The sequence below is a fragment of the Malaya genurostris genome, chromosome 1 (genome assembly GCF_030247185.1).
Source record: "Malaya genurostris strain Urasoe2022 chromosome 1, Malgen_1.1, whole genome shotgun sequence".
In the NCBI taxonomy this organism is placed as follows: Eukaryota; Metazoa; Arthropoda; class Insecta; order Diptera; family Culicidae; genus Malaya; species Malaya genurostris.
Window position 1 is genome coordinate 23,200,231 of NC_080570.1, and position 23,689 is coordinate 23,223,919.

General features: G+C 38.3%; 1 protein-coding gene across 4 annotated transcripts in view; it reads right to left on the reverse strand.

Moving 5' to 3' along the window:
• Nucleotides 1–23,051, reverse strand: part of LOC131434820 (uncharacterized) — a 424,990-nt gene extending 401,939 nt beyond the window's left edge. For all 4 annotated transcript variants that reach the window (XR_009230406.1, XR_009230403.1, XR_009230404.1 and 1 more), the window contains exon 1: nt 22,081–23,051. The gene's annotated coding sequence lies outside the window, so the exon portion shown is untranslated. The remainder of the gene's footprint in view (nt 1–22,080) is intronic.
• Between the last annotated feature and the right edge of the window lie 638 nt (nt 23,052–23,689).

Genomic DNA, 23,689 nt, shown 5'->3' on the forward strand with positions numbered 1-23,689 from the left:
ACCCAGTAAAACACTATTTAGCATGAACTTGACTCATAGAATTAACAGGAGCGCAGCATTGTCAGCATTTCTCGATCACACAATAGGCGCAGTGTTTGAATGGCGCGTTTGAATTGTCATAGCGGTAGTTTCCGCTCCTGTCACTTCTACGTACGTTATTCAAGCGAAATGGCATGGCTAATATTTGTTAATCAGCTGCGTAACATGTGATTGTTTTTATTAATGTTAGCACTTGCTGCTTTTATTAATGATATTACTCCACTGTCAATGTAGTGCCTACTATTGATTCACCACAATTGAATTGCACAATATCAGGGGCGGCAAGTTCTATAAAAAATTAAGGGGAGGGAGGACATATAAAATGTTTACTATAGATTATTAAACTTTGCAATGTATAGAACATGGCAAAAAATGGCTTGATGAGTGTTATCCAGACTCTGCACCGGGCGAAGCAATAATTCGTAAGTGGTTTGCAAAATTTCGTACTGGTCATATGAGCACCGAAGACGATGAACGCAGTGGACGTCCAAAAGAGGCTGTTACCGATGAAAACGTGAAAAAATCCACAAAATGATTTTCAGTGACCGTAAAGTGAAGTTGATCGAGATAGCTGACACCCTAAAGATATCAAAGGAACGTGTTGGACATATTATTCACGAATATTTGGATATGAGAAAGCTTTGTGCAAAATGGGTGCCGCGTGAGCTCACAATCGATCAAAAACAACAACGAATTGATGATTCTGAGCAGTGTTTGGAGCTGTTATATCGAAATAAAACCGATTTTTTCCGTCGATATATAACAATGGACGAAACATGGCTCCATCACTTCACTCCGAAGTCCAATCGACAGTCAGCTGAGTGGACTGCACGCGATGAACCGAACCGAAAGCCTGGAAAGACTCAACAGTCGGCCGGTATGGTTATGGCGTCTGTATTTTGGGATTCGCATGGTATTATTTTCATCGACTACCTTGAAAAGGGGAAAACCATCAACAGTGACTATTATATAGCGTTATTAGAGCGTTTGAAGGACGAAATTTTTTTAAAAAAACGGCCTCATTTGAAAAAGAAAAAAGTTTTGTTTCATCAAGACAATGCACCGTGTCACAAGTCGATGAAAACCATGCTGAAATTGAACGAATTGGGCTTCGAATTGCTCCCTTATCCACCGTATTCTCCAGATTTGGCCCACAGTGACTTTTTCCTGTTCTCAGACCTCAAGAGAATGCTCGCTGGTTAAAAAATTTAGAAGCAATGAAGAGGTAATCGCTGAAACTGTGGCCTATTTCGAGGCAAAGGACAAATCGTACTACAAAAATGGTATCGAAAAGTTGGAAGATCGCTATAATCGCTGTATCGCCTCTGATGGCAATTATGTTGAATAATAAAAACGAATTTTGGCAAAAAAATGTGTGTTTCTATTAAACGACACGAACTTTTCAGCCGATGTTATGACATATGAAAGAATACTCTTGAATTTCATATTTTACACATTACACCGTATCTTCGGAACCGGAAGTCATATCCGAATAAAAATCAGGAACTTTAAATGGAATCCTAAGATATTTCATTTGATTCTAACCTGGTGAAAATCGATCCATCCATCCACGAAAAAAGTGAGTGTCGTTATTTTCATGTTTTTAGCACATATCACACTGTAATTACGGAACCAGAAGTCAGATTGTAATGAAATTCAGGAAACTTTCATAGAAGCTTGACGTTATTAATTTAATCGGAGTTCGTAAAATGCTGTAATCTGTGATAAAAGCTGTATACATTAATATTTTTGTTTCGGAACCGAATGTCAGATCATTTCATTTGTAAAAAAAAAGTTTTGAAAATAGTAATATTCTTGTTTCATTTATGTTTCACACACTTCTGCAGAATGTGTTCGCAAAAATCAAGCCAACAAGGATCTCTGTTACATTTTCGTCATCGTTAAGTTGCGAAAACCGAATCAGTGCAGAAATTGTGTGTTATATTCGGTGTTGGGAAAATCATGAGCAGAAAAAGTTCATTTCACTTCAATTCTAAATTTTCTAAAAAACAATCAGTGACTGAAAAAATCACTTCCGATATTTTCATTCCTGAAACAAACATCCACAAAACTCTGAACCTCGAGATTCACAAGTGATACTGTCAGCGAAATTTGATGACGAATTTTCATCCATAGAAATATCGCTAAAGAGATAAGGAAAAAAAGGAAAGGAAAAGAGTCTCTGATGATATTTCGATGCTGAATTTCTACTACACTTCAATTCGACACCGAAAACATTCGTGCAAGATTTAATTATTATATTGTCATCAATAAAAAAAAATCTCTGCAGAATAAATTAGCAATTGAGAAAAAATAACTGCCATATTTTCGATGCACGTAAGGTAGTCAATATGAACAATAACATTTTTCCACATTCCAAACAGTGATCGTATGAACGAAAGACTACTTCAATTCCAGCTGGATGATTATACTGCACTATTTAGATTAAACCCAGTAAAACACTATTTAGCATGAACTTGACTCATAGAATTAACAGGAGCGCAGCATTGTCAGCATTTCTCGATCACACAATAGGCGCAGTGTTTGAATGGCGCGTTTGAATTGTCATAGCGGTAGTTTCCGCTCCTGTCACTTCTACGTACGTTATTCAAGCGAAATGGCATGGCTAATATTTGTTAATCAGCTGCGTAACATGTGATTGTTTTTATTAATGTTAGCACTTGCTGCTTTTATTAATGATATTACTCCACTGTCAATGTAGTGCCTACTATTGATTCACCACAATTGAATTGCACAATATCAGGGGCGGCAAGTTCTATAAAAAATTAAGGGGAGGGAGGACATATAAAATGTTTACTATAGATTATTAAACTTTGCAATGTATAGAACATTTTTATACAGGGAATGGAGAGGTTAGAGCAAATAAAAAGCAACCAAGTAAGAAAGTTTAGTTTCTTTTCCGAATATTTTGACACGATCACAAGAAACATCTTCCTTACTATTCCAGAAATAACCACATTAACTAGTAAATTAGTTAAGAAATATGAACGATTACGGAGACGAACTACGGGGATAACAGGAGAAAATTGTATTATAAGATATTTCTAGCAAATTCTCAAATATTTATTCCAGTTGCAGGGGGGGGGGGGATTGTTTCGTGATTTTCGAAATTTGGATTTTTTTCCAACACTGGTTATGATCATGTAATATTTATATCATTGCTATATCAATTCACAGTAACGATTTACACATACGCTAACGAGCTCATAATGTTTTCGCAACGTCAAATGAACTTGTTTGCAACAAATAGCTTGAAGCATAGCTGTGATTAAAGATATGTATGAAAAAATGTCACGATAACTTGTAAATGATAACTAGTTCAACATTACGAAAAGATGTTGTGCTTGGAAACCTAAATAACTGTTTGGTAACTAATTATGTTATGAAGAAGCATTACTGTCACCTTGTTTTAACCAATGTAACATACGAAACATATTCGTGTTACTATTGCAACATAGTTTGCTCTTAGTCGCATCACAACTGATGGGTTTTTGATTAGACATCGAACTTCAAATCAAGAAAGATTATGAAACAGAAAAATTCCGATAATACTAGAATTCTGTGAAAAGACTATTGAAATTGGAAACTACGGTTATAAAAGTAACAGTTTATTTAACATTACCTACGGTATCAAAACCGATTAATGTTGCTTCAACGTCAATAAATTTATTACTACTCGATTCACTTACATGAAGTACATCTCATCAACTGAAAATTAATATCAACATTGATTTACTAAAACCAGGTTCGTATCGCACCATGTTCGAAAAGTGATTTCAGTGCTGAAAGGATACCTTCAGAGATTGTATCTAAATTTGTATTTCAACATCACCGAACAAGCTCCCTTGAGTCACTGTGAAATCAGGTAGCACTCGATTCTAACCCATCGAACGGCGACTATCAGACAGGAGGTGATTGTGTGCCGCCAATCTGTCCCGAGAGTACTTTTTCAACACCGACGGGTCACACCCGTCCTTAGCTTTCAGGTGTGGATAGAACAAATATGGTTAGCAATGTTTGTCCCAGTATCTAACTAACCATTTTCACACCCGATTGGAAGCTATAGTCAAGCCATAAGAGTTAAATCAAACTTCGATGTAGTCATGAACGACCGGCGATATGCATATTGGAGTGAACGATGGAAATGGCACTACTCGTAACCCATCGTATCGTGAAAATATAAATATTGAAAGTACATTCCGTTTACGATGTCAAGAGAAATTCATGATAGTCCCACCAACCATTTCAACCCTATCCCTGTAAAGGCCGAAGTCATTCTCAATAAATTACTTCTGAATCATTTCTTTACTAGAACTCTTCTGTTTAACGATAGACCTTTGGTGTTTTCACGATTCCAGCATTTATCATCTAAGCCTCTGGTGGTCTGAATTCACTTGAGTTCGAAAAACAGATCGTACTATTCTTAATGAATTTTTGAGCCTGATTTGAATAGAATAAAGGATACATCCATTTGACTCGAATAGGCAATCTACACGATACTAGATCGAAAGTGCTGCCGGTGTTGCTTTTTTCCTCCAAAATCTCACGGCCAGTAGGGGGTTAAAGCATGCTTCCGTAGTGCACGTCACGAACGTCAGAATTGAAAACTGGAGCAAGTGCTGTACACCCAATTCACATACCCATATAGCCAACCGAACCCAACCCAACACATCTCGGAACGATCGTGAGTGAGTGATGCACAGCAGAGCGCAGCGGTATTCGGCAGCACGTCTAATATATTGGCATCATTATCATTCCGGGCGCAACGCGGTGTCTACGGGCATGTTTTCCATTCTTTACGCCGAGATGCAGCCTATCGCCGCCTCACTTGGGCCCTGAGTCGTGAATATCGACGACGAACACCACCAGCTCACCGATTCCATTCCAAAAACAGCCAAAGGGAAAGCTACTGGAGAGGCTGTTTTGTTTCTCCGAATACACGGCACCGATTGACAGCCTCCGAACCAAAACGGATGTTACGTGCTGCGAGTAGAAAGAGCCCCAACACAACCAGTGCCGCTACGCTCGGACACGTTCTTTTTGGTCCGGAATTATTGGGCACGTTTTCGCCAAGATATAACCAGTAGGCAAATTGCTTTTAAGATTTAAGCACTAGGAAAACAAATGAACAACTGTTCACAAGCTTTTGGGTTTGAGTGAGTTGTCAGTATGGGGAGGAGTTGAATTCGAGAAGCCTAATTTCTCGCAAATAGCTGCCAATTAGTAAGTCAATCATCCAGCAAACATGCAATTAAATGGGATGGAACCACTTGAAACGTCACCAAACTCTTGATACTGCATAATCAAAAAAAAACTACTCCATCTTAACAGGCGCAAACACTCGAATGGATGAACGATGAACCGTGAGTCATCCCAAGTAGCAATCCGCATCTGGTTCTTATACGACCAAGTCCAAACTATGTTGCTACAAAAGCACGAACATTTTTCGTTCTTTGAAAAGACATTTTTGGAAGGTAACAGTTGAATAAATATTTCGGGGCTAGTGCTCCTTCCGATTACAGCGTGAAATGATGGTTATGAGATAAAATATTCTACCGCTGGGAGCCGAACATGCGCTTATTCTGAAATAAAAACACGAACGCGAGCGATCATCGGAAGCATATTTGGTGGGTAACTGTTGACTGTTGAAACCAGGATCCATACTTAAGTACGATTCAGACTGTCCGGCTTCTTCCGTCACTGTCACCGGAACGTCAACGTCCGTCACCGTCATTCTGATTCACACGATCCGGTTTCCTATCCGTGTCCGTCATGTCATTTTCTTACACGTTGAATTTGAAGAACTTAGTTTCGCCCAATTTTATTCCACTAATACAAAATCTGGGAGCTTTCGAAGCCAATCGATCTTTTGTTTTCCTACCTTTTAATCGAATAAATAACTTTCAAAATTAACTAGAGAGGAAAAAACAAAACAATCAGTTCCACTCAACAACGTAACGTACTTTGCAAATCTACTGATAAGTTTAATTACTTATATGTGGTATATTTCGTTTAAGAGTGGAATCTTGACACCGAATACATACATAACAAACGTCAGCTTAATACCGCAATCATATGAATCGTGCATGTGTGCGGTAATCACAGTCCGTCAAATATTCTTTCGGAGAAATGTTGACGGAGCTTACCTTTGACGGACGTTGACGTTCCGGATCTCTGCTGGATCGTGTGAATGCGCAAGCACCCATCTGACACCGGCATGTGAGCACCAGCCTTTTGAAAGTATACCGATTACGTTGAGCCCCTCGCGTTTCGAGCCCCAAACACTGCGATGTTTTGATACTCATCGCGACTCTCAAATTGTAAAAATTATCTCCACTTGATGTCCCAAAACACTGTCTGCTGTATTTTAGGTAAACCGACAAGTTATTGGGAGAGAGTCGACAAAAAATTCACTAATTTTCGTGCACTAAACAAGGTAAACGCGTATAACAAATGTATTACTGTTTGATTGTTTACGTTGCAATCAGCTGATTTTGAAGTTTCGATTTTGATCTCTTCAAGATGGCGTCGTGACAGGGGGCCGGCGCAAAGGGAAAACTCATTTGACTAATTTTGACGAAGGCTGACGTTCCGATGACGGTGACGGAAGAAGCCGCAGCGTCTGAATCGTACATTATACACTGAGCTAAATTTTCTTTTTCACATTATATGATATTCTAATGATTTTGCACTATTAGCATTTCCAATAATAGTTACAAGATGTGTTCAACATCATGTCAAATATATGAGATAATCTTATGAAACATAAAACTCTTGTTAACGTTATTTTTACAGGATTTCCATATAACGAATGAAATTTCCAGTCTGAGTCAAATTGATTGGCGTGTCTTATAACCATTACTAGATATCCGCACAACATACATTGGAACAATTTATGAAGCGCATATAATATTCACTTCGATTTTATTTAGATAGGTTCATATATACCATATGACTAGTTTTAAAAAAAATTATATATATACATATATATATATATATATATATATATATATATATATATATATATATATATATATATATATATATATATATATATATATATATATATATATATATATATATATATATATATATATATATATAACTTTCAATATAGCTCATACGAATAGCAGATAATCGCCAACTACTACTTTTCTTTGAGGATTCAAGCTTTACTAGTATTCCGTTCGGTAAGGGAGCACCTCATGATATTTGCGAAAAAGAAGTGAGATCCCGAGACTGAAAATAAAAACGAATCTTACTAGACAGATAGAGTAATGAAATGTACCGGATATATATTTCATGGTCCATTAACGCATATCCTTGAACGAAGTTACATTGAGATGCGGAACTTCCTGAAAAAAATGGTCTGGAGCAGTTGATGAATATCGGAGACACAACTATTTCTTCAGCTTCAAGCAGTACGATTCACGACTTCCATCGGATTTCCATATAAATTATATGGGATATTTTTATAACTTTCATTATGATAACGTCCATTTAGATTTAACGTACACATTAAATAAAGATTATAAGTTTCCATATAATTTCTGTGAATTATATTCTGCATATGATTCATATGACAAATCTAATGAATATAAATAAGATTTTCATTTCAGTGTACGCCAGAGAACAGAGTGATGATTGCTTGACAATGGACTGTAGTTGACTGTAGTAGAGTACTTCCAAGCGGCCACGGAGGCTAAATACACTGAAAGAAAACGCCAACCGCATTTTGAATGAAACTTCGTTCAATGCGATAAATAACTGAGAATTCCGACTATTGAATGATAATTTAATCCCTGAGAAGAGTTTATTCCTAATAATGAATTATAGAACAGTTCGAATAATTTTATGATGAGCGAAAAATGAGTTTCATACTCATTTCTTCTGATTTTCTTCCATCATTTATATGATTGGCATAAATATGTGGAATTGTATTACAATTGTATGTAAGTTTGCTAGAATCGAAATGAATTTGTTATATTATATTCCCGTAACAAAAATTTTTCCATGCATGTATTATTTTCATTTTGCAGTGTTTCATACAATCGAACACAGAAGAAGTTCTTCTTTCGAAATTTAAATGAAACTTTGATGATTCGCAATGTTGAAGGAAAAATAGCATACCATGATTTTATTATTAATTATCAGTGCGTTTCCTCCAATTGTTGAAATATTTTTGGATAACTTGTTAGAAAAGTCATTGACAGAATGTAAACAAAACGCATTTTTTAACCGAAGTTATATGTTTAAGGTTTTTATTTAATACGTATTGTGGTGGTGATACGAATTCAGTGATTAAGAATGGTGCTCGATGGAAATAGTGGAAAACCTGGTGTCAGAGTACTTTGGTGAGTATTCAGTGAAGTAAGAGTCTGTAGTAGACTTAGAATTCACGTAATGTAAGGCAATTTCTGCTTTAGACAAACAATTATTGTGGCCAATTCTATTTTTCTAGGATTGTATTTTGCCCCCCTGATTTAAAAAATTCAAAGCCTTTTTGAATCCGTATATCGGATCAATTATATTTTATTTGTATCTACTATCTTAAACAATCAGTTTGATAAGAGGAGACTTGCTCCGACCTCCGACCCTTATGTTTAATAGAACATCAAGCCAAAGAACTGAATTGAAATGAATGACGACGCTTTTTAAAGAAAAAAAAAACTCAGATTTAATCAGTAGAATGAAAAATGATCAAAATTTGACAAGAAAGTTTTCATTCTATCATGGAGCTACTGCATACTCTTGGAATGGATCAAATCTGAGTTTTTTCTTTATACAAGGGTCTTTTCCCAGGATTGCTATGGAGATGAAAACAAATAAATCTCTGTAACTATATAGCAAGGCAGAACTTGATCATCTGCATACTTTGCTGCAGATTTTTAGTGTACAAATGAATCATGTTCTTACTATCGATCAGTTTTATTTTAAATAATCGTGGAAATTTATTTTAAAATCATTATTATTACAGACAATAAATAACAAAAATAAATCGAAGCGCTGGACGTGTTTACTTTATCCAAATTTAACTTTTCTGACTGCCTAAATGAATTTAGTGTAAAATCGTTTGGAAAGGTTATAACGGTTTTCAACAGTTATATAATTTGCATTTGAATGGAAACGGAAAAGTCGTGTATCTCACAGCAAACGATATTTTATATGAAATTGATACTTCCAACTCTAAAGTTTTCTTATATTTTCTTATATTAATAAACCATTGTATTTTTCATTTGACCAACCAATTCCGCAGCGGAAATAAGTGATTCTCAATCGGAACTATTCGGTTAAATACAATTTATTGTACGTGTTACGGTTAAATACAATTTATTGTAACGTGTTTTCGACTATTTCTGGCCGATGCAGGTATGGTCATTTAGGGGTTAGCCAAATTTTGTGCTAGGGCACATAACCGTTTTCATTATTTTTACGTTTCGTCTTTGACTCATCAGTGCAGAGCAGTTCAAATTGAACTGCTTAGTGCTAAACTCGGCAGTTCAATTTGAACCGCTAAGCAGACGTAAAGTTTCTGCTACTTACAGAACACTTTTTGTTTTGCAACGAATTGCAATGTCTTTTCTGACGTGCCGAACGAAAACGTGTTTTCGACTATTTCTGGCCGATGCAGGTATGGTCATTTAGGGGTTAGCCAAATTTTGTGCTAGGGCGGCCGAGTTTAGCACTAAGCAGTTCAATTTGAACTGCTCTGCACTGATGAGTCAAAGACGAAACGTAAAAATAATGAAAACGGTTATGTGCCCTAGCACAAAATTTGGCTAACCCCTAAATGACCATACCTGCATCGGCCAGAAATAGTCGAAAACACGTTTTCGTTCGGCACGTCAGAAAAGACATTGCAATTCGTTGCAAAACAAAAAGTGTTCTGTAAGTAGCAGAAACTTTACGTCTGCTTAGCGGTTCAAATTGAACTGCCGAGTTTAGCACTAAGCAGTTCAATTTGAACTGCTCTGCACTGATGAGTCAAAGACGAAACGTAAAAATAATGAAAACGGTTATGTGCCCTAGCACAAAATTTGGCTAACCCCTAAATGACCATACCTGCATCGGCCAGAAATAGTCGAAAACACGTTTTCGTTCGGCACGTCAGAAAAGACATTGCAATTCGTTGCAAAACAAAAAGTGTTCTGTAAGTAGCAGAAACTTTACGTCTGCTTAGCGGTTCAAATTGAACTACCGAGTTTAGCACTAAGCAGTTCAATTTGAACTGCTCTGCACTGATGAGTCAAAGACGAAACGTAAAAATAATGAAAACGGTTATGTGCCCTAGCACAAAATTTGGCTAACCCCTAAATGACCATACCTGCATCGGCCAGAAATAGTCGAAAACACGTTTTCGTTCGGCACGTCAGAAAAGACATTGCAATTCGTTGCAAAACAAAAAGTGTTCTGTAAGTAGCAGAAACTTTACGTCTGCTTAGCGGTTCAAATTGAACTGCCGAGTTTAGCACTAAGCAGTTCAATTTGAACTGCTCTGCACTGATGAGTCAAATACGAAACGTAAAAATAATGAAAACGGTTATGTGCCCTAGCACAAAATTTGGCTAACCCCTAAATGACCATACCTGCATCGGCCAGAAATAGTCGAAAACACGTTTTCGTTCGGCACGTCAGAAAAGACATTGCAATTCGTTGCAAAACAAAAAGTGTTCTGTAAGTAGCAGAAACTTTACGTCTGCTTAGCGGTTCAAATTGAACTGCCGAGTTTAGCACTAAGCAGTTCAATTTGAACTGCTCTGCACTGATGAGTCAAAGACGAAACGTAAAAATAATGAAAACGGTTATGTGCCCTAGCACAAAATTTGGCTAACCCCTAAATGATTATAGCGATCTTCCAACTTTTCGATACCATTTTTGTAGTACGATTTGTCCTTTGCCTCAAAATAGGCCTCAGTTTCAGCGATTACCTCTTCATTGCTTCTAAATTTTTTACCAGCCAGCATTCTCTTGAGGTCTGAGAACAGGAAAAAGTCACTGGGGGCCAAATCTGGAGAATACGGTGGATGAGGGAGCAATTCGAAGCCCAATTCGTTCAATTTCAGCATGGTTTTCATCGACTTGTGACACGGTGCATTGTCTTGATGAAACAAAACTTTTTTCTTCTTCAAATGAGGCCGTTTTTTTGAAATTTCGTCCTTCAAACGCTCAAATAACGCTATATAATAGTCACTGTTGATGGTTTTTTCCTTTTCAAGGTAGTCGATGAAAATTATACCATGCGAATCCCAAAATACAGACGCCATAACCTTACCGGCCGATTGTTGAGTCTTTCCACGCTTTGGGTTCGGTTCATCGCGTGCAGTCCACTCAGCTGACCGTCGATTGGACTCCGGAGTGAAATGATGGAGCCATGTTTCATCCATTGTTATATATCGACGAAAAAATCGGTTTTATTTCGATATAACAGCTCCAAACACTGCTCAGAATCATCAATTCGTTGTTGTTTTCGATCGATTGTGAGCTCGCGCGGAACCCATTTTGCACAAAGCTTTCTCATATCCAAATATTCGTGAATAATATGTACAACACGTTCCTTCATTTTGGGGTTTTTTTCACGTTTTCATCGGTAACAGCCTCTTTTGGACGTCCATTGCGTTCATCGTCTTCGGTGGTCATATGACCAGTACGAAATTTTGCAAACCACTTACGAATTGTTGCTTCGCCCGGTGCAGAGTCTGGATAACACTCATCAAGCCATTTTTTGGTATCGGCGGCACTTTTTTTCATCAAAAAGTAGTGTTTCATCAACACACGAAATTCCTTTTTTTCCATTTTTTTCACAATAACAAAAGTAGCTTCACTCAAAATGCAATATCTCACAAACTAATAATCAGACAGCTGTCAAATTTATACACGTATCTTTTGAAGGTTGGTACTAACTGAAAATGGTATGGATTTAATTCTAGTGGCGCCCTCTCATAGAAACGATACGAACTTTTCAGCCGAGCTGTTATTCCGAAGCGTGATGTCAAACAAAAGAACTAACCCAGAGCAATGAATCAAAAACTATATAATACTCGAAGGTCACATGTTTGACAGTCCTTCATTACAGTTTAAATATGCACCGTAAAACTTGTTTGAGGACAAAATCGTTCCCCCGTTCTGCCCTACTCACATCGATATGACCAGAGTGGAGTGGCGATTCGGGGTCAACGAGTCTCCTCAATGAACAGAGTGCCAAGGGCAACACATCCCTCGCCATCGGTGAATTGAATCATCGTCCATTCGGGCACCCTACCAAAAGCTGAACAAAGAACAACATCAACTTTGTCCGAAACGAAGTAAAACCAACACATCGTCAGTTCAGGTCAATTCCCAGAAGTTCCAACATTATTCACCGATTCCGTGCACATCCGAACTGAAATGAGACCTTGCGGGTCAGAAGGGTGCAAATGGGCGTATTAATTCCCTTCCGAATAATCGGTTCCCCGTTATAGACTAGGGTTCGCCGGTTGGGACTGGAACATTGAATCGTCGCAATCGATTACCGCCCGGGGAAACGTAAAAGTTCGCTACTGTCATATGTTTGGTTTGTTTGAAGTCTGACAAATTGAGGGTCGCTTTCCTTTTGATGTACCCGACATCGGGCCGCCTAGACAAACATAAGTGAGTTATCGTTAATGTGCTTACTGGGGAAAGTGGTTTTGTTTCAGTATTTTGGTGGCCTGACCGAGTGTACTGATTTGAACCAAAGCCTACTGGGTTATTATCGCACGAGAACATTGTCGTCCGTGCCATTGTAGTAAATCTTCGCCAAAACATTACAGCTTGGGTATAGCGAACAAACACGTTGCAGCCATCAAGTAAATTATGTTCTCACATATATTTTTCCTAATCGCCCTGGCACGTCAGCGGCTTCATAAACTCAGCTGGGAATGAAGGTAGTCAGGCAATTCAGATGCAGGCTGAGACTCCATCAATTCAGTTCCACCTTCCCAAAGTCGCGCACTTGTTGAAAGCCACTCACGTTCGGGCCATTTCCTATAGCGGCTGGAAAGCAATTCAACTGCTCACGTTACGGCCATAATTCAACCCTCCAGCTAGCGTACAGGAATCGAACTGTTATCAGCGCCTCTCGAAGCCTCTATCGACGATCCAATCACTTCGATTCGGCGATGAATGTTTGTCGGAAAAGAACTCTTCAATCTACCTGACCGGGTACAGATTTGATCGACCTTCCATAAGGCGCTGAATTGATGACGTCGTCGGTCTGTCTCCGGTAGAAAGGCATTTTATCCGGATTCACCGAGCTATGAATAATAGATGAGTTTATTGCTTTTGCTGCCAACGAATGACAGCACACTGGTAAATTTGGTTCCATTCCTGTCACATTTATATGCTATCTCACTTTCGATAATCAACTTCTTCGATCTAAAGATATATAATAAAACGATTAGCTTGTCATGCTGAGTGAGATTAGGTGCTAACCGTTCGTACAGATTCGGCGTAAATTCTGGAATGTGCTACTTGGGAAGTAATTTACGTAACTTTCTAGTATCTCCAAAAGTCTAAGTTCCTATAAACAGTTACCTTAAAGAATCGCTCCAACTAGTCATGTTTTATTTAAATTATGCTCTCACTCTTCCTCGGCTTCCAGATCACGTTCTGAATGGCCAACCATGAGACAGCAAATTCAGCCACACCGATCCCCTATAAAGCAACGAATCACCGCTCCTCGATCCGACGACCGTATTTCGTGCCGTTCGGTGTCAGTATTTTTAACCCCAAGAAAAGAAAACAAATTGTCAGCCAACCAACCAACCAACCAACCAACCAACCAACCGACCGACCGGGAGGGTGACAAACAGACGACGACCGAATTTCCTTCAAAACACGCGAATCATGTATGCCATTCACTTCCATGTCAAATCTTGAATTATTTCTTCGTGTTATCCTGCTGCTACTGAAATCCTTCGCCGCCACACGAACAAAATACGAGCAGAAAAACAATCCCCCACATCACATCCGACCAACACCGGCAGAGGTCGTGCACCATCGCATTTGTTTTACTGATTGATGGTCGCGGAACGAAGCGCGTGACGGAGGCTGAGCTGAGCTGAGACAACGTGATCCGGGAAAAACTTTGGCTCTGCTGCAGCTATCGATATCATCTCGTATATCGAGTACACACACACACATACACCCAAACACACCAGCGGAGCTTTCGGTTTCGGGTTTTGCGCTAGACGAAACCGAGTGGGGACGATACTCGCAGTAGGGAGAGCCGGTTCCTGCTTGAAAACTGTTCAATGATTTCTACTCACGAGACGACGGCGGTGACGTGACGAATAAATCAAAACTCACGCTTGAATCAATCAACTTTATCGTGTTTTGTAGGACACAATGCAATTTCGAAAGACTGAGAAACAAACACTGATCATTACAATAGGTAAAAGCAAATTGACAATTATAAGATAACCGTCATTCAAAACTGACGAAAATGACGAAGTATTAATGTTACTCTCGGGAGCGGGTCATATCGCCGAAAGCCATTTCGCCGAAAGTCGTTTCGCCGAATGCCATTTCGCCGAAAGTCGTTTCGCCGAATAAGTCATTTCGCCGAAAGTCGTTTCGCCGAAAGGGTCATTTCGCCGAAAGCGTCATATCTCATGCATGTTATGTCTTCTGTATAACTGATGTGGCGCAGCCACATAACCGAAGCCAGCTGAGTCGGCCGCCGACCCGCCGTCGGAAGCGGCGGCTTCTTGCATACAAACCTATAACCGCCTCGTTTGTCCGGTCTACTCATAGCTAGGTTTCTTTGCTTTAGTTAGGTCCGAACGAGCAATAGCGAGGTCGGACAGCACATGAACCAAAACGATGTGGCGTAGCCGCATTAGATATTTTTTTCATTTTCACTTAATAAACGGAAAATACCACCTACATTTGCCTGGTAGATACATCTATGCAATTGCTTTGATGATTAGTAGCTAATAGTCAACAAGTTTTCTTGGGAACTACAATGGTAGGACAACAAAACGGGCGTTAACGCTATCATCTTTCGTTTGTCTTTAATTTAAATCAATTCTAATTACGATTTCAAGACGTTTTCAGGATTCGGCGAAATGACCCTTTCGGCGGAATGGCTTTCGGCGAAATGTCATTCGGCGAAATAACCCTTTCGGCGAAATGGCTTTCGGCGAAATGACCCTGATCCGTTACTCTCACAAACTGTGAAAACACGATCCATGTTCAGTCGACAACTCAATCGGAACAGCAGCTCATTGATTTTAGCTTTCGGGCAATGTCGAGATTCAAACGAAAAGTGAACTGAATTCGTCCACGTCTCTTGCCGGCAAATATTTCTTTTTACGATAACTAAAATAAAGGCTTCAATTTAGTTTTCATATGGTCACTCAGGGGGTCCAATTTTCGACGGTCCACTTCTCGAAATAACGTTATCGTTGAAATGTTCTTTCAATAAGTCGATTGTTTCGGCCGCAGTATGACAAGTGGCACCGTCCTGTTGGAACCACATCGCGTTCAAATACATATGTTGAAGATTTGGCAACAAAAAATCATTGATCATGGTTCTGTATCGAAAGAAGGACCGATGATTTCACCATTTATCGGGATGCATCGGTAATTTTTGAAAGACGTCTGGATTATTGGAATTTTGCGAAAAAAAGCGGATCTTCGTCCATATGTTTAAGTGACCAATAGCTGAATTCACGGCGCATACGATGATGGTGTAACTTCAATGCTTGCACCAATTGAATTTTGAATGGCACCAAACCCAAGCCTTTACGCAAAATTTTCCATAAAGAAGCCCAACTTCTTGCACACGACGATGAATCGATAAATTGTCGTTTTCTTCGACACTGGAATGAATGACAGCAATATTTGTTTCTGTTCTCTATCAGCAGTTTTCATTGAACACTGATTTTGAACATAAATTTCCACGACTTGGAAGGTTTGTTCGAGATTTAACCTATTCATAATGATTCGCCAAACAGGGATGCCAGGTCATTTTCCGTACCCCAATAGCAGTTCGAAATGAATTTGGTGAGCAAAAAATAAAAGGTCTCACTACCCATTTTCCGTACCATTATAGCAGATCGAATTCAATGTAGTGAGCAAAAACAAGGAGGTCTCACTACCAACACGCTCACGCCTTTTTCCTCAACCGCTCTGTATTTTTTGGTGCTAAACTGTGCTCCATTTCCAAAATCTGTGATTTATTCAAGAATCTGTGAAAATCTGTGATCATTTTCAGAAATCTGTGAAAATCTGTGTCATTTTTAAAATCTGTGCAGAAAATTCAAAATCTGTGAAACACAGATTAATCTGTGAACCTGACATCCCTGTCGCCAAACAATATACTGAGTAGAGATTTTCACTTTACACTGTCAAAACAACTTTCAGACAATAGAGTAATCCCTATTAAGAAAACAAACCTCTTTTCAAAAAACACCCGTTTTTGCTAAACTGGTCAGTAGACAACAAATATACAGGAATCAGCATCCGTTTGCCGACCTTTCGAACATTGTGTTAGCTTTTACTGAACATCACTGAGACACTATCTAATGTCACCAATCTGGGTGAAGGAAAAAGATTTTGATACTAAAATCAAAAATTATTTACTTTCCGTATATGCTTTCAAATATTTTTTTTTTGTTTCGATTATAGAGGTTTTAACCTTGAGGTCATTCGCCACTTCGGATCAGAAAAACTTTCTGACCCTATGTGCGGGGTTGGGAATCGAACCCAGGCGGGCTGCGTGAAAGGCATGGACTTACCCATCACACTATACCCGTCCCCCTGCTTTCAAATATTGTTAATTGCTAACGTTCCGAAGATTTATAGCATCGAAACGCAACAAATTACCAAAAGTCATAATACAAATATAAAAGGGTTGTACCAGTTTCCAGTTTTGTATTATTATGATTACATCGGCCCCCTGTCACGACGCCATCTTGTTGATAACTAAATTGGAACTTCAAAATCAGCTGATTGCAACGTAAACAAGGAAGTAGTAATACAATTGTTTCACGGTTTACCTTGTTTATTGCACGAAAGTTATAGAATTTTGGGTAGATTCTCTCACAATAACTTGTCGGTCTACCTAAAATAAAGCAGATAGTGTTTTGGGACATCAAGTGGAAGTGATTTGCACAATTTGAGAGTCGCGATGAGTATCAAAACAGTGTTTGGGACTCAAAACGCGAGGGGCTCAACGTAATCGGTGTACTTTTAAATGGCTGGTGCTGGTGGTGATGGAAAACTATTTCGACAACAGTTTGTCAATTGATACCTTAATTGTCAACGTTTCGAAGATTTATTGCATCATAATACAAAAAAACAAAAATGGTTGTAATAGTTTCTAGTTTTGTTTGATTATCCTTACATGGCTACTCTGATGAAAAACTGTTTCGGCAACGGCTTGTTAATTGACATAGTCGAAAAATGACGGAAAATGCTTGCAGGGTTGTACTTGCCTGACAATTATATCATGTTATTTAAGGAAACATGTTTTAATGTGACGTTTCTGAATACTAAATAATGCAAAAGGAAAACATGTAATTTCGCTTAAAACATGAAATCAGAATTATATTATGCTCTCACTATGAGTTAAAACGAGTTTTAACTCTGATTTCATGTTTTAAGTTAAATAATATGTTTTTCCTTTGCGTTATTTCATATTCAGAAACGTCGCATTAAAACATGTTTTCCCCAAAAAAAAACATGATATAATTGTCAGTCAAGCACAACCCTGCAAGCATTTTCCGTCATTTTTCGACTATGTCAATTAACAAGCCGTTGCCGAAACAGTTTTCCATCAGAGTAGCCATGTAAGGATAATAAAACAAAACTAGAAACTATTACAACCATTTTTGTTTTTTGTATTATGATCAGTGCGGTAAAATTTCATTTTCAATCGAATAATATGAGATGAAAATGAAATTTATGGTCGCTGACGGTCAGCGTATCTCTACTAATTCATTTGACTTTTGCTGCCATTTTCAAGTGAAGCTCCCAGAATTCATCGTCAGTTGAATAGTCGTACCTAGTCATTTGAAGTTTTGCTTGCTCAGTTTCAAGTGCCAAGTAGTAGGGCAACGGCTCCCTATTTCATCTGAGCTCCTATTTCCATCTCATCCCTTCACCTCATAACTTTGAACATGAATAATATTTTACAACCTACCGGAAGCAAACTGTGAAATGTTTTAAAATGATTTGAAAAGCTATTGTCACACTTTCCTATTGAAAGAAATGGTTTTAAATTCTTCGGTGATCGTAGTAAGCAGATTCGAACGAATAGAATTATAAATGGAGTAAAGTATTAAAAATGGAAACTGAAGGAGGAAACAATTAATTTATGTGTATTTTGTGATTGATATTTCAGCTATCTGATTAGTCTTTCATCTATTATCTTGAACCAATTCGAATGTTTACATGAACCTCATTTGAAGGTCGCTCTCACACTATTGAAAGAGATATTTTGTTACTTCAAGAGATCAACTGACGGTGGTTAAACTGAGCCTCGATTGAAGAGAAACGAGTGATGAACTGAATGCTGCTCGTTCGGGCCGTCAGCAAACATTGTGTGTATCAGAGATTGAAGTTTACTGCAGTGGAGAGATCGTCAATGTGTTTCACATTCAGTTTCAATTGAATTGAATGAAATTTTACTGCACTGATTATGATGCAATAAATCTTCGAAACGTTGACAATTAAGGTGAATTAAATATTTAAAACCAACGTATGACAAAAAAATCTTTTTTTATGCATAGAACAAAACATTTAAAACTTTCTGATTGAAGTAATGGAAAAGTGGAAACGATTGACTTACTAATAATACCAATTGCTCCGAGGCCTTGTGGAAAATCAAGCTTCTTGAAGCCAGAAATGCAATCTTCAATTTTTTCTCTGTAGATTTTCCAAACCTGCGAAATTCCCGGAATTTCAACTTTATATTACCAGCTTTAAAACATGTTGTATTCTGCCAGTGTGAACATAGTATGAAACCTCGTTTTAACTCATAGTGCGACCATAGTATAAGAGTGTATATTATACTACCAATTAAAAGCCTTCTAACTGGGCCTAGCAGTTAAGAACTAGACAGAGAACTAAGAAATATTTTTTTAAAGCACTGCACGACATGGAAAATCAAATACGTGGGAACATTGATTAAATAGACGATAATTAAACTGAAATTGCATCACAAGAGAATATTTTGCAAAATTACGCTATTCAACCGATTATCTCCAAAGTTTCCGGGAATCAAATCAAAGAATTTATTTAACTTTTCCCATGTTGTTTGACCTTTCTCTTAACACTACTCATAAGGTCTTGCACAACGTTTAGACCAACTTTTTTTTTGTTTTTGGAATGGAAATTCATTTTACCCGAATCCGACTTCCGGTTCCGGAACTAAATTAGAAAATTATCAATTTCATTAGTATTTTTTCACGAATAATGGTCAAAAACATAATAAATTCTTCTAGTTTGCACATATTATTAATTTGTGGGCATGAACACTTAATTCGGCACTACTGATCCCCCCTTTTCCTTTTCCGGAAGCACCGAAAGTAGTGAATAAAAACTCAAAAATCGAATTCACTTCGATATCTCTGCGATGATTGAACCGATTTTCACAAATCTTGATATGAATTAACGCTCATATTATCTTTAAAGCTACTGTGAAATTTCATCCGGTTCCGACCTCCGGTTCCGCAGTTACAGGGCGATGAGTGTCAAAGTTTTCAAATCACCATATAGAATGACAATATGTACAACACCGGTGCGTGGTTCTTTGTTCGTACACGCTATCAAGAAAACGAAACGATTACGGATGTCTGTTACTAATGTGTGATATTGATAAAAGACGGTGCTGCGGTTGATAAAAGTTTTACCTATTTTATAATAATTGTGACCGAAAGAATAAAAGAATTTCAATGAATTGAAATTTATTTGAAAAAAATATGCAATTTTCACAGCCAGTAGTTCAGTAATCCCGTGCTAGTGATGTAGTGATGTCATTACTAATAACAATAATAGTAGTAATAATAATAATAATAGTAATAATAATGCTACTACATGTTTTATGCTGCTGATTTATGCTGTTTAGCTTGACTTAACATATGAAGATCATTTAATTGGTTTAGTCGAAATAGAGCATAAGATAGTAGGTCTAGGTTTAACTACACAGTTCGAAAAAATCTTGTGATTTTTCATCTTATAAGATGCACATAAATGGAGCGTCATGTTTCACACAAACTCATATTCAAATACATGTAAATGTGATTTGAAAATTAAATGATTTGTATCGAATAAAAAATAACAACAGATGATCGATAGATTACAGCGCGGGTTGAACCGAGAAACATTGGATCTCAAAGCACGCCGCTAATCAACTTAACCACAAAAGCACATGTCTGCATTATGAATAATTGATACATATAAATCCATACAGCGGCACTTGGTAGCCGAATGCAAATTACACTCGGAATCAGTAAAATTCTGCACGAAAGGAATATTGCGTCACTTGACAAGTTAAGTGATTATGAATTGTATCGTTTGTAGAATTATATTACCTGTAAAATTCATAATTTTTTTTCTGTGTAGGTTCAAAACTGTTCCAATTTGGAGGTCATATTTGTTGCTGGCAAACGAACCATCGGCTATTCCGGTCATCTGAATCCGGTTTCGGAAGAATTGGAGAAATGGTGATTAAGAACTGCAAAAAGAATCTCACTCACTTTTCTTCAAGATGGCCAAATCGATTTTCACAAACTTATAGGTTCGAAAGAAAAGTCTTTTACAGTTTCATACGGAATTCCGAAATTTGTTGCGGATACTACTTCCGGTTCCGGAACTACAGGGTAAACAGGATTTGTAGAATTTGTTAGATTTAGTCAGAACACACTTTCCTATTTCTATTCAATGAACAGTTGTTTTTACGAATTCCACAGTAATGTTTATGATGTTATGAGTGCTATGAGAAAGGCATCTTCATACCATTAGGTAGATTAAAACTGGTTCATTTTCTTACTTGCGAGATTGTCGAATATTTAATGAAGTCGAACAAAAAAAGAAGAAAGAGCGAAATAAGCAAGAGACGTACAGCGAGAGAATGATGCAATTTCGCCTGGGCAATTTTGACAGCAGCCGGAATGCAAGCAGGCTTCTGCCGATTACCGGAATGCGCAATAAGATTACAAAACAATTGAAGTTTGCAATGAGATATAAACTGGTGGAAAACGATAGTATTACTGACGAATTGCTGCTTGAAATAAATGGCGACAAGGGACACGAACGAAGTAAGTTCACCACCACCGCCCGGTGAACGACCACGATAGGTTAAAGCCGGGTATAAATAAATGATATACAATACAATACAAGCCACCACCACCTGTGTTAATTTGGCCAATAATTAGCTCAATCACAGAGAACAAACATCCAAGTAGAGATTTCAATTTGTGTAAGAAATTAAACGATCTATCACCAAATAGCAATTCTCCTGTAGAGGCGTTTCGAGCAGCCCAGTAATCCCTTATGGGCACTTGCGTTAGAGCTTTCATACAATGGTAATCCATGCGTGCAAGGTCGTGCGCAACGGTGTTTTTGAACGGATTTTTATTGGTGTGTTTTAAACAGCTTTTTTGAAAAAGTTATAATCCCCGGTTATTTCATTAGACATAACGAACATGCAGTATTTGAGTTATACAATTTATTGAAAGTTGATACGCATTAACAGCCAGCTATTTAAAAAATCAATTATTTCAATTTGTAAGAAGCTGAAGCTGATTATCATTAAATCATAGCAAAAAATTCCTCGTCTATCTCAACAAAACAGTAGAAATACAACAACTTCTTTTTCTACTGCATTCTAGACGAGAAACGTCTGTCGTCCAAATTCATCGCAGTCTTGCTCAAATCCCTTCAAGATGCACAGTGAATCCGTATGAAGCATCGAACAACGCTGTTAATCCAATCTATAAGCAAACATAAGAGTCTTCCTCTTTGTTTCGAAGTTTACCGACTAATCTCCTTTACCTGCTGTCAGCGCCGGAATCTCCGTTTTCCTTCGTGTTCACAATCGGCAAACTCACTTGTTCTTCTTCTTAGGCAGAGACCGGAAAATCACTTTCGTCTAGATGTACATACTCGCCGGCACTTGGCCCACTTACTGCCGTATCCGGTTCCGTTAACTCCTTAATCCGAACCATAAACTATCATCAGAACGTCTTTCCACTTCCCCTCACTCCAGTCGTTCAGGCAGTTTGGTAAGCACACAACTTCCGGAGCGTTGGTTCAAGTAGCACTTAATTCTTTAGACTGGAAGAATTTCTCGAAATCAGATACCGCTCCTTTGGCTGTGTTGTGGTGGGAGTGACGGAAATAGCGAAATTGAGAATTAATCCTTCAACTACATGTTCACATCTTCCCGCACGGCTAATCTCAGCAAGCAACATTTCCCCAAAGCACAACAATACTCCGAAACTTATTCCTTCTTCTTCAACTACTTTCCGCCGTATCACTTTACGATAACAGGATCAACTATAACGATTAAACTAACTGCTTCGGGACGTGTTAATAATACATATTGTTTTCGTTGATCCTCGCTTGTCAGTTGGACTGCGGAACAGTGGGACCATACCTGAACCGAGGCCACTACGTTTCGCCGAAAATGAACCTCACGCAAATCATCATTTCGATCACGTATCTCCCGGTGAACGAGTTTCGCACGAGTCGCACTAATGAGGAACCCCTCGGGAAAACGGTCGACCTGCCCAAACAAATTGTTTCGCACAGTGGTGGCAGATTCACCTGCGTAAAACTCCGTGGACCATAACCACCCCCACGTCAAAGTCCATCACCCGTCCGCGGCGGCAAAATCGTACCAGATAACCGAGAAAACAACAACTATAACAACAGCGGATTGCTCCAATCAACCGACTGGAATGCCGTTCCGGTCCCCCCTTCAAGGCAGCAAGACCAGTTTCGCGTTCCGCACCGTTCGGAGCTATCCTGTAGACTGAAACCACCGAACCAAATGGCTTCGCAATGTGGCCTTTGGAGGAAAATTCGAAACCGTCCCGATGCTAAATGAGTAGCTGACGTTTTGCCACTCTCCGGAGAGCAGTGCGTAGTGGCACAGAAAGCACTTCCAACCGGTAGTTCACTGGCATCCTTTCCGGTTGAGAGGATGCTATCTGAGTCGAGCGAGAAGGAGCGAAGGATACTGCTTGGTGGATGATTGCGGGATGATGTATGTAGAGATATATCTGAGCACGGTGGTTGAAATGTGTGAAAAAACTTGAAGTCAAAATGTTTTCGGAGAATCGAAAAAATTTTCGGATGAAAATCTGAAATATATTTTCACGGAAGCACATGTAATTAAATTAATTTCTTAAATGTGCTTTCCCGGCATTCAGGTCTGCTCAACGCAAAGAGCAGTTTTACGAATTAGAGAAGTTCTGGCATTATCACCTAAAACTGAGCAGCTCCAGTAAATAACAGCAGAAAAAATGTATCAATTTTGATGAATCTTTGCACAGTATTCAATACGACAAACCATTTATTTTGTACACGGATGGAGAGACTGATTTTTAAAAAAGGATGATAGTATGTTTGCATGAAAGTTTCTTCAAATTTGTAACTA